Source organism: Photinus pyralis, unplaced genomic scaffold, assembly GCF_008802855.1.
Source record: "Photinus pyralis isolate 1611_PpyrPB1 unplaced genomic scaffold, Ppyr1.3 Ppyr1.4_LG1, whole genome shotgun sequence".
NCBI lineage: Eukaryota > Metazoa > Arthropoda > Insecta > Coleoptera > Lampyridae > Photinus > Photinus pyralis.
This window is the reverse complement of record NW_022170249.1, coordinates 59,898,285-59,910,890: the sequence shown is the minus strand read 5'-3', so window position 1 is coordinate 59,910,890 and position 12,606 is coordinate 59,898,285.

Genomic DNA, 12,606 nt, shown 5'->3' with positions numbered 1-12,606 from the left:
ATTAATAATAATAATACATTTATTGCCCCAACAAAAAAAATTCAAAAATAGGACATAATGGATATACAGGGGACCTGCGCAGTATGTTGGCACGACACATAGGCAGATAAAACGTTGATGCATATCTTTGCGGATAAACGAGGAACATTAAATCTAAACTTTTCAGTTAATGAAGTACAATCAATATTATTATGTAACAGATTATACATAAATTTAACGCTAAGTCGCTTATATCTAGTATATATATATATATATATAGTTTGTATTGCGGATTCAATTAATAACCTTTCTTATAGCAATTGATTTACAACAAAAATGATTTTACAAGCGTCTAACGAGGAACAAAACTAACTAACTTACATCTAATAGGAACCGCCCTTTTAAACATCCGTGTCGCCGTGAAGGGTTACGTTCGTGATACCCCACAGCGCACCCCATACTTATAATGGGTAGCACATGTGCGTGTCGGATAATTGGTGTAAAAAGGACCGCCCACTTTCAGTGCTGTACAAAAGGGATAATTTTAAGCGGAACTCAGTTTCACTTTTTAGAAAGCGAAAGTGAAAGTTCTCGCTACAGTATTAACGGGCAAGCAGTGTTTTTTTTCTATAAGGGCGTTCACTTTGAACTCTCTTTTCTCTATTATGCAATTTTTACTTTTCCAGCACGAAGCAAAAGGAATGTTTACATTATTATACCTGCTGTAGTTGTAGAATTCTCTAGGGGTAGAGTGTTTCTCGAAACGTCATTGGTTGATGTCTTCTGTCTGTTTTAAGTTACATCACAGGCTTGTACCCTGTTACATGTAGGCCCACATGTTGCGCGCATTGGTACAAGTTTCGTTGTGAAGTTATGATGTCCCTGCAACGTCACTTGAAAGATATCGCTGGTACATCTATGTGACATAAGTGTGTTTACTGGGAAGGCCTCTTAAAAGTTTTGTCAATCATAAATTTCATTCTGTCTTCTTCGTAGTGAATTGCATCGTATTCATATAATAAAGTTGCAGTCGTTCGGCGCAATCCGTTTCCTCAATGCTACAGTCTGTTTTTGAGGTAACGGTTTCTTCAGATCTTCGGTTTCGCGAACCAAGAATCGGGAAGTAGTTTCCGATGTAATTAAATTAAGTCTCGCCCACATAAAGCCAGTTTCATGGGCTCGAACACTCTTTGTAAATCTATCAAGGTGTCATGTTCTCCTTGACTGAATAAGTCATTTGGATTTGCTCCAAGACTCTAAGTTAATCAAAGTTTTAGATGCACTCAACTCACTTTATTAAATTCATATATCATTTTGTGAAAGACTAGACCGTCTCGTTTTACAATGCAACAAAGCAATGTTTTTTTCAAAAATTTTTTATCATATGTTTGCAGTACATCGTTTTTTGTTGGCAATTTTTTGAAAAAGTTTGACTACATTTCTTACCTTTCTTATTAAGCTTTCTCGTATAATTATTATGTTCCCCATTAGCATCTTCCTCGGCCCTTACTTCATTGCACATTTATTTCGTCATAAATAATATTGATTACAACCAGCTGAATTTGGTGCGCATAACATAGTTGCCGAATTCCTGAAAATTAAAACCTCTTACCCTGACAATTTAAACTTCATTTAATGTAAGAATTGCAAATGCAATTGATAATTTTTTTAGGGGCAGAATTAAGAAACAAATGGCGCCAGTTAAGGGCCGAATTTAATAGTGGAGCCCCTGCACCACCAAAAAATAAAGAAATCATATCTGCCTGTAGGATCCAGATTTATCAGCGAAATGTTGTACTTTCGGATACACTGCATATTTCACCGCGAAATTAGCACCCAAGTATGTTGGTCCACTTATTGTCCATAAGAAGCTATCCCTCGTTACGTACGAATTAATTGATGAGACTGGTGAACTTCGAGGAATGTGACACATAAAAACCTCTTCGCAGAAAGTAACTCCTGCTTTTTGACGTCGTAATACCTCCCTCAAAATGCGTAGAGGGGCTCGATGACAATGATGACGTCGTCGAGGTACACAAAGGCGTCTGGTTCCACCTGAGACGGGAGAGGCGATAGTGTCAAGGCTGTTGTGATTGACTTCCAAACAATTTTAAAAAGGATCTAAGGATCAGCTTCGGAGTGAACTTTGTTTCTCTTCGTGGGGGTTTTTCTGGGTTTTATCTTGTATTGCGGCGACCCCGGCGATGTTGCCAACTATCGCCCAATTAGCAACTGTTTTGGTTAACCACGGTCAAGTGGATGTGATATGCGGACTTTGCTAAGGCGTTTGACAGAATACAGCATGAGATTCTATTACTTAAATTGGATAACTTGCGATTCAGTGTTCCACCCCTACAATTGTTTTCATCCTACTTACATCGAAACCAACAGGTCACGTACAACAACTATGCTTCTGCTTCAATTAGTCCCAGCTCTGGTGTGTCTGTGTGTGGAATTAGCTCAGCGAAAATTTTTATTTTACAAATTGGATGGTATGTACCCTCCCAGAGGATATCCACATGAAAATGTACATAAATTTGTTAACAATGCCATGAACTGTCCTGAATTACTTGCCAACAGGTTACATTTTGACATTGACTAATCCCTTTTCACTTTTACGGTGCCGTTGATTTAGTACACAAACTTGCAGCAAAATTTCTTTACCTATACAAAAAGTATTAAGTGTTTGTTACCTACTTACCTGATCGCCACGGTCGCTTTAACTTTCAAACCACAAATATACAATTCTTCCAGGCATTTTTGGATTAATTTAGAGACAAAATGTTGGCTTTGGACAAGGTTGTTTTATTAGAAAGGTTGTCTGGTAACTCTAAACCAATAGAATGCTTGCATTTTCAAGGCGGGAAAACGTCATCCAGAATTCACATTTAAAATTGCTCATAGGTTACAATGCTAATAAAAGGGGCAAAAAATTTAGTTTTTGCAGTATATTTTTGGATTTATATGGGTATATGTATATGAGGGTGGATCTTATATTAGAAATCTTGGAAGTTTATCGACTTCCACCTTTGAAAGCAATCAAAGTATTGCAAAAATGAGTGTGGTGCGTAAGCTGTTTTACATTGCACGAGGACTTGTGAAAATGTAATCAAATTAATTTTAGAGGTGGAAATGGATAAAATTCCGCGTTCTACAAAATATGTACCTATGTACCAATACCTAGCCTTTGGAAATTAAAACTCTAAACATTCTTTAGCGGATGACGCCAAATAAAATGCTGTTGCGTTTTATGGAAAATGTATATTTATATTATGTACAAAATGGTAACCGAGGTGCACACGGCGAGCTCTGTCGTTGGGGTGAGCCCAGATGCAGGTCTTCTGACTGATGGAGTGTGGCGCGAGGTCGATCTGGCAAGGCGACCTGGTTCTGCAGGTGGAGAGCTTTTTGTTTTGTTGAAGTGCAGTCGAAGCAGAAATTGCGTTGCACTTTGCAGAGTTCGTGGCTCTGCTTTTAAACGTTTGCGGCCAGGGACGCTACGCTTTCATCGGTTGGCCGTTTTGGCCAATGAGGGCGCAGCACATTTTAGTTTGCTGCCGGATGTGAAACATTTTCTTGCCCATTCTTTAAGAACGGTAGGGTCCTTGGGAAACGTAAAAACCGAGATTTTATTTACACCAGGATGAGGAATTTTAGTGTTACCGCCACTCATCTAAAAAAATACTTAATTATAACATACAAAAGTGCATATAATTGATGAACTAACCTTTCAATCACGGCTATGAAAACCCACAAAATTCACAAATTAAATATCTTTATATTGCACCAAACAGGTATCTATAGCTAAAATATGTCCTTATGCACTCAAAATTCAACAAATTTTAAACAAATAAACTATAACTCAAGAAAAATAAGCACCCGCGCGACTACAAACAACGTTGAACGTCAATGTCAGAATTCTCGATGACGTATACATTTCGTCCCTCCCGCTTCCGCCCACATAGTTACCAGGTAACCTTTGAAATAAAATAACCTTGGGCTTTGAAGGCACCGTTAGATATGAAATATGCAACAGGAGAATTTGCATACGCCTCTCCCAGACCCAAGATATCCAAAATCTTGGAAACCTAGGTAAAAGCCAGAGTTAAATATCTTCAATTGTATTTTTATTCGCAAATTACCTTCAATTAAGTCCTTAGATTTATTATGTCAAACGACAATATGCAAATCTTTTGCTTTTCATTCATTTTACGTGGTGCCATACGTATATTCCTAAACACTTCGCTTGAAAATCCAGCATTAAAATCGAACACTTTCATCCATTTTTTAATTGTACTTACTCTTGGCAGTACAACGTTAAATTTTTCTAAAGTTTTATAAGCGGGCGGTGATGTGTAATAAACGGACATCGCTATTTGCTTTACACTAACTGGTCACTTTTTTATTTTTTTGTTGCCAATCTGCACGTGTACAAAATCAGGAACTTCCTTCCAACTCCTCTTCATTGCTTCCAATCGTCGGTTTACATAGCATAACTCCTTCGATTTTTGTCGTAATTTTTTATTTGTTTTCCGAAATCGTTCACCTATGATTATTCTGTAAGCTCCATAAGTGTAATTGCTATTCAATTTTACCTGTTACTTATGGTGAATTTATAACACGCCTTCCATGGTCTACGATAACTAAAGATCTGTAGCGTTTCTACAGTATCTACCATTTTCTTCTTTATCTTGACCAGGGAGCGTTATATACATTACGTTTGTTTAATACTAATATTCGGCGTATCTCTAGGTGAGCCTTCACAAGGTTTTTTGTTATTGCTACATTTGGAATTTCCAATACGCTTCCGAGGCCGATAAGTGTCGACGCCAAGGGTAGTAACCAGGGACCAGTGGTGGACACGATAAACATCCCGTTCCCGCGATGGCCACGCGAGGTAAACGGCCACCCCTTGACGACCACCATCGTCGCACATTGATAGTCACCTTCTAATAAAACACATCAAGGACATCTCGACACCCAGCTTATCCATCATACAAGACGTATTGGCCGGATTGCGAAAATATAGACCCCTAGAATCGTAATTAAGAAAGTAGCTCACCTGTACGCTTCATTATTTCACTAATTATATTATTGTTAATCTTTATAATTAATATTATTAAAATTTATTATATGATATGGCAAGTGAGTAATATTGCTCGTCATTTTGATCCACGGCATTGGGCCGACCTTTTTTATTTTCTTTAAAGTGAGGCCACTGGGTATTCCCTACAGTCTTACAAATTTTGCATTGTGTTCGTCTAAATGTCTTAAAAAGTTTTATTCTGTAATCTCCTTAAGCAAGAAGATGACCTTTGGGCGAAACTAGTCGCTGCTTCATTAATTTTTTTATTAAAATTAGTATGGGGAAGGTTTTGTGTTTTGTCGGTATCTAATATACACTACCCCATTTTGAGTCTCATCACACCATTGATATCTCCGATTCAACAATGTTGAGCCCTATTCGCCTACACCGATTGAGATCTCACGAAGAGAAATACGGATTTAATATGTTAAAATTGTTGGGGCTCACCTTAGATCAGACTACAACAAACAGTGAAAATCGAATAACTTGTTTCACTAAACACAATACGTTCACGTTTCTCACAGCAGTAGCGATATCTACTGACCACATTTGGAAACGTAACACAGAATTCCTCTGCTACGTTAAATCGATATTTGTATGGGTGGCCACTCTGCCTCGGATGTCCACTATGCCCTGGTCTCGCCTACTTTATTTTTGTGTGAGGAGGCAGAATCAATGAAAGAAAGCAAGCACCCTGTGAATATTTTATATGAATTGTATTTTTTATATACATATTATATTACAATATATGTTCGGCTTCATTTTTTACATTTTTCTTTCAAAAACGCATGCAGCTAGAAATATTTGTAAAGATTCCAGAGATATACATTAATGGTGTCAGATATATGTCACAATATTTTTGATATATTAACAGGAAATATATCTGCAACATTATGCGCAATATTACAATCAGAGGACATTTTGTCATTTCTAAATATTTCAAATACTTTTCAGAAATATTTTGATATATTATAGAAATATTAGATATCTTTCAAAGTAAGATATCTGTAACATACGTTAAATACAACTGTGCTGTATAGGTATGAACAGTTTTGCTTAACAATTAAACATCAAAGAATTTAGAGTCAGAACTAAGTGCCTGAATACACTATGCGTTTTAACCGGTCCCGTTTGACCGGACCGTTTTGAACGGATTACTGCATCCAATGGATTTAAATGCGAGCGTTTACACCTATCCGGTTGCGTTCCGGTCCGGTCGCCGCCCTCAGCTGCTTAAAAGAGTCCCAAAAGCGTCGTTACTGAATACAGCAATTGGTTTTGGACCTTTTTTAACAATATACGCAAGTACGAAAATAAATGTTTTCAATATTTCGGACGTCAACCAAATCGATCGATGAATTATTACACATTCGATGAACTTTTCATCATCAAACATTATAAAAAATTATATAACCGCAGCGGTACAACCGGATAGTATAAACTCCTACATACAAATGCACGTGTTTTTGATATCATCCGGTCATCCGGCTGAAACGCAGCAGGCAACAAACCCCTGAGGTAGTATCCAACAACATTCGAGAGTTACAGAATGCCATTCGGTGCGAATCTCAGGCACGGAATGCTCAGGTATATAATTTGATTTTCTCAAATCTTCAATTATATGAGTAAAAAATATAGATACAAAAAAATTCAAACGAAACGAAACCTTATTTAATAATTATCTAATTATTTCTTTATTTATACACATTAGGTACCTCACACCTCAGTAACCAAAATAAATAAGTATGTAAGTTTAGTGTTATTTAAGGCTTTTACGTTTGCCGCCAAATTTCGCGTTCTTTTCTATCACTTCTTTGGTGGATCTTCAGATGGCGGACACACATGACAACCTTTTGCTCTCTCTGTCACTCCTGGGCGACAAAGTTAGGATACTTTTAAAACTTGTACCGAATTCTTTGTCTTTTTCCATCACAAGATTAACAACTGACTGAAACGAAGCCTCCGTACGAATTTCCTTAGCTTCGTTGCTTTCTGTTTGCTTATTTTGCTGTCTGGAATAAGCACGGTTCAAAGCCCCATAAAATGTTAGCAAAAAAAGAGAAAAAACATGTGGGCCGACAGAGGAGTAGTTATATAGGCCCGATCCTAACGAAAAAAGTCACCAGAGCGCCGATCCTAACTCAAAAGTCACCAGAAAAGTTACTAAAAAGGTAGTAAATGCGGATACTAACGCGATAAGTAACTAGCAAAGTTACTAAAAATAGTAAGATCGATTATTGTGCCAGATTATCGAATCGCAACACGGTGTTTACTAAGTGTACTTACTAAACCAAAAATTACTAAAATAAGTAACCAATGATTGGTTTGTGTCATTGCTATAAAACACGTGAAGGGTAAAGAGGGTTTTGGTTCTTATCTTTGATGGGGAAAGGTATACATTTTTGAGATGCACTGCGTGGTACTTAAAAATCGGAACTAAGTCAAACAAAATCAGTCAATCGGTTGACAGCAGAAAGAAGAAGCATGTGGATCTACAAAGTAGAATCGATAAGTTCGGCAAGTCTGAAACCTGGTACAGGTGTACCTCTTGTGGTAAATGGGCACATAGTCAGTGTACAGCTGCAGATTCACCGCAAGGTTACACATGCAATTATTGTCAATTGTGATATGTAAACTACAAGTTGGTATGAGGTATCTACCTACTACTACATAATATGTATAGTTACACATACAGTGAGTTCTTTTTTTAATGCGAACATAGGAGTTTGCATGCAATGTAATTTCCCTATGTTAGATTTAAAAAAAAACACATCAATCTATGAAGTGTGCGTGGTTCACATTCTCACCAGCAAATCGCGCAACTTGTGTGACTATGAACAGCAACTATATAGTCTTGATGATGAAGAGCACTCGGTAAGATTTTTTTTAAAGAAGCGATGTGATGCCATAGCAACTGTAGCATAAATTTTTCTTAAACTTACAATAACTTGACCTCACATGGCAGGCGCTGACACCACAATTCATTGTGAACCAACCTTCAATTATTTGTAGGTCATGTGCACCTGGTATTCTACTAATTTGATCTATTCAATACATAAATGGTGAAAATAAGAAAATAAATAACGAAAACAACTACAATAAATGTTCGAAATGTTGATATTCTACGCTATCACCTAACCGATTTCGAAATTAAATTGGACGTCGGTATTTTTAAAAATGTGACAGCTATCAATTGTATCTACTACTCATTTGAACTACTCAATAGATTGATGTGTTTTTTTAAAAATCGAACATAGGGAAATTACATTGCATGCAAACTCCGAAGTTCCCGTTTACAAAAAAATTCACTGTATGTATAGTTAGTGAGAGCTCATTATTTTCTGTTAATATTTTATAATTTTTTTCTTATCAGTTTAAATACATGTTCCATATATATATATATATATATATATATATATATATATATATATATATATATAAACTTGACCGGCGCACATGGGTCATACACAGCTAGTTTAAAATTATTTTTTAACTAAATAAATAAATATAAGATGTAAATAAGAAAATCAGTGAGATATGATGTTGAACGAGTAACAGTAATCTATTTAGTAACTAGTAACGTGAAAGATACATTGGAGAAAAATCCAGTTAATAATAGTGATGATATGCCATCGACATCAACAAGAATAAATAATGGTGGATGTACTTTAGGGCCTTTCATAAATTGCACTTTTAATATTACGTGTTCTGAAAATAAAGAAAATTAGTTATTTTTGTTTACAAGAAAACAAAAATGAGGGATTAAATTTTTTTAATCCCTAGGGATTAAAATTACCTATTAATGCACAAAAATTAGGAATTAAATTCAATAAAGTGTCGGCATTGGAAAAAAATAATTAAATAATGCCTATTTCTTCGATTGCATGCTGTTCTTGGCGAGTAAGGCCGGCGACGGGTTGTACGGAAGGTACAATTGCCAAACAAATTTCGTCTCCATACCTGATAACCTATAAGCAAAACTAACATCGCCAATATTGAGTTCCAGATGAAGTATATCAACAGTTGCATGAACATTGTCTTCCACTAACTTAACATAGTTGACGGCTTTCATGTTGTCAGGTTCAAATGTGGAACCGTAGTGGTCCAATTGGGATTTCAACATTCGGTAATGTTGTAGAATAGAGTATCATGGCATAAGATAGTAATTCATATATATATATATATATATATATAGTATATATATATAATATATATATATTGTTGTGTATTTGTTTAGTGGTAACTTGAAAGAAATTATAGAGCGTCTGGATGTGACAATTTTGTTTAGTTCAATTAATTAACCGGGGGGGTTATTAATAATTTGAGACACAGGATTGCGTAAATTTCATGTTATAGTTTTGGTTCAATTTCTTAGAAGTGTTCTGTTTTTATTTTATTCCTAGAATTTTTTTCGATGTAAATTTCTTTTTAAATTTTATTTGCCGTTAACGAGGTATAGCGCGAAGTAGAGATAAGGTTCTTCGCAGAATTGCCGGGCGTACGTGCCGTTTAGCAAGAAGTTGAAAAATCGACGCTTCGCGTGATTGGCGGGCGGGATGTTGAAGAAAGGAGAAGGGCTTTTGGCTTAAATAGGAAATTTTTGAAGAGAGCGGGGCTTTTTGGTCGTTAAAAAGCCAACCGGCGCTTCTTCGGTTACGTTATTTTTTGAATTTTGTGGAAGTTTCTTGCGTAGTGGATCCAGGTTTAATTAGAATTTTTGTCTGCCGTTTTAAGAAGAATTATTGAGAAGTTTAAGAAGTTTGTCGTCGTCCTGTTTTTTTTTTATTTTGCGGAAACACGGAAGTTTTGAATTTGTGGGTACCCGAAGAGAGAAGACGTCGGTGTTTGAGTGGTTGGTTTGCGTGTTTGTGTACGGTTACCTCTTTTTATCGGAGTACGTTTTTTCGGACTAATTTTAAAAGTAAGTAGTAGTTAGTGTTTTGTTTTGTCATGTTTTTTTTTTGTAATGTTTGAGTAATTTGTTTTTTTTTGTGTGTGTCATTTATCTGTTTAAAATTGTAACAATTTGTAAAACAGAAATTTACGCAATTTTTTGTTTGAAATTAAACCAGTCATTGCAATCCAGGTTTTGTTTATTAGAGTCAAGGAGAGGTAATTGTCGGCGTCTCTTACTTTGTTTCAAGTTGATTAAATCTGGGGGTAAAGTTTCATATTGGAATTTAAGGATTTGGTTAAGCCACCTATTTATGTCATTGTTGGAATGCTGTAGGGTGGCAGAATCCAGCTGGACCTTGAGATGCGGATAAAAAATTTTGTTTTCATTTTAATTACAACTGAGCTAGCTAGAGGTAATTCGTGGGATTCCCAGAAGTGAAGGTTAGGTCTCACAACAATAATTTGGCGCCCAAAACCGTGGGGCAATTTCAGGGAAACGCGAAAGTAGGTAAAAATTTTTGTAGGTAAATTCAGATTAGGGTTGTTTTGTCGTTCGGGTAAAAAGTTATTTTGGTACCCAGACATGTCATTTTTCAGGGAAAAGAGGAGTCCATTGTGGAGGTTAATTGTTATAGGAATTTGTAGGATGCGTAGGCGTAGGAACTTGTTAAAATGTGACAGGAAGAATTTGGTAGGGAGTTTTTGCAATTTAAATTAGATTAGGATGTTTAGGATAGGATTAGTTACGGGGTAGGTAGTGTTAGAATTAGTGTTAGGATTTTTTTTTTGAACGTGATTTTTATTCAAGACGAGAAGAAAGAAGAGTTGTTCACGATGGGAGCGTCATCTATTCAGGCAGCGAATTTTGCGGTGTTTATAGAAGCGATAAGAGAGTTGAAGAAGGATTTGGGCGAAAAAATGAAAGCGCAGAATGCGAAATTAAAAGCGGAATTAAAAGCGGAATTAAAGGAAGAAATCAGACAAGAAATAGAATTAATGAGAAAGAAGCGATCAAATGAGATGGTAAGAAGAAGTTGAAGTTAAGGAAGAAGTCAAGATTGAAAAAGTTCATAGGCAAGATGAAGAAGTCGTACAAGAGAAAGAAGATGAAGGGATTTTAGTTGAAAATAGGGTTGAAGTAGGTAGTTATTTTATTGCAGGAACTGATAGGGAACCAGAATTGAAGGTGAAGTTGTATTGCGTGAATTATAGGAAGTTTGAAATAGAAGATGAGAATAGGGATTTGAATTATTTAATAGCGAAGAGTTTTGTGGATGATAAGATTTATTGTAGGGGTAGAAATTTACAGGCGAATTTGTTTGAGATTAAGTATGTGAAAGGGAGTAATAGTTTAAAAAGGAATAATAATTTATGTGTGGACGTTTTATCAAGGAAAGGAATAGGCGGGAAGGAGATAGGAACTAAGTATGAGATTTTAGATAACCAGATAAGGGAGAATTATTTTCAGGATTTTTGGAGGAATTTTTATTATGATAGGGTAGTAGGAGACTTAGAATTGGAATTATCGATTGAGAATGAAGGGAATTTGTGTAGCTTTGAACAGGATGAGGATTGTAGGAAGCAGGATAAGATTAAAAGAGTTAGGAGTAGTGAGTTTTTGGAAGTAGTAGGCATTGATTATTTGAATAATTTAATTATGAGTGAAAAGGGTAAACGGATTGTTGTAATTGAAGAATTAAGAGATTATGTTATGTGTGGGATTTTTATAGAGAAGCCCTGGATTAATTTAGAAAAGGGGGGAGGAAAAGAAAAGCGAGAATGGAAAAAGTTTAGGAAAAAGATTAGTAAATTAGGGGTAGTTCTTAAATTTTTATACAAGGATGATGAAATTTCTCAGGCTCAGCTGGTGACGTCACCGTGCGGGGTTTCAGTAATGACTAGGGAGCTGTGTTAGGCGATCGTGTCCGAATACCTAAAGCAGGTCCCGAAGTTTTTTTAAAGTTTTAATTGGTAAATTGAAAAAAAAAAACCCTGTAATTCCAATATTTTGTTTTGTTTTCATAGTCAGGGGAGGATTGTAATTTTGTGTTTTGTGTTCAATTTAAAGGGGGAAAATGTTGTGTTATTTTGTTTAGTTGTAACTTGAAAGAAATTATAGAGCGTCTGGATGTGACAATTTTGTTTAGTTTAATTAATTAACCGGGGGGGTTATTAATAATTTGAGACACAGGATTGCGTAAATTTCATGTTATAGTTTTGGTTCAATTTCTTAGAAGTGTTCTGTTTTTATTTTATTCCTAGAATTTTTTTCGATGTAAATTTCTTTTTAAAATTTTATTTGCCGTTAACGAGGTATAGCGCGAAGTAGAGATAAGGTTCTTCGCAGAATTGCCGGGCGTACGTGCCGTTCAGCAAGAAGTTGAAAAAATCGACGCTTCGCGTGATTGGCGGACGGGATGTTGAAGAAAGGAGAAGGGCTTTTGGCTTAAATAGAAAATTTTGGAAGAGAGCGGGGCTTTTTGATCGTTACAAAGCCAACCGGCGCTTCTTCGGTTACGTTATTTTTGAATTTTGTGGAAGTTTTCCTGCGTAGTTGGATCCAGGTTTAATTAGAATTTTGTGTCTGCCGTTTTAAGAAGATTTATTTGAGAAGTTTAAGAAGTTTGTCGTCGTCCTGTTTTTTT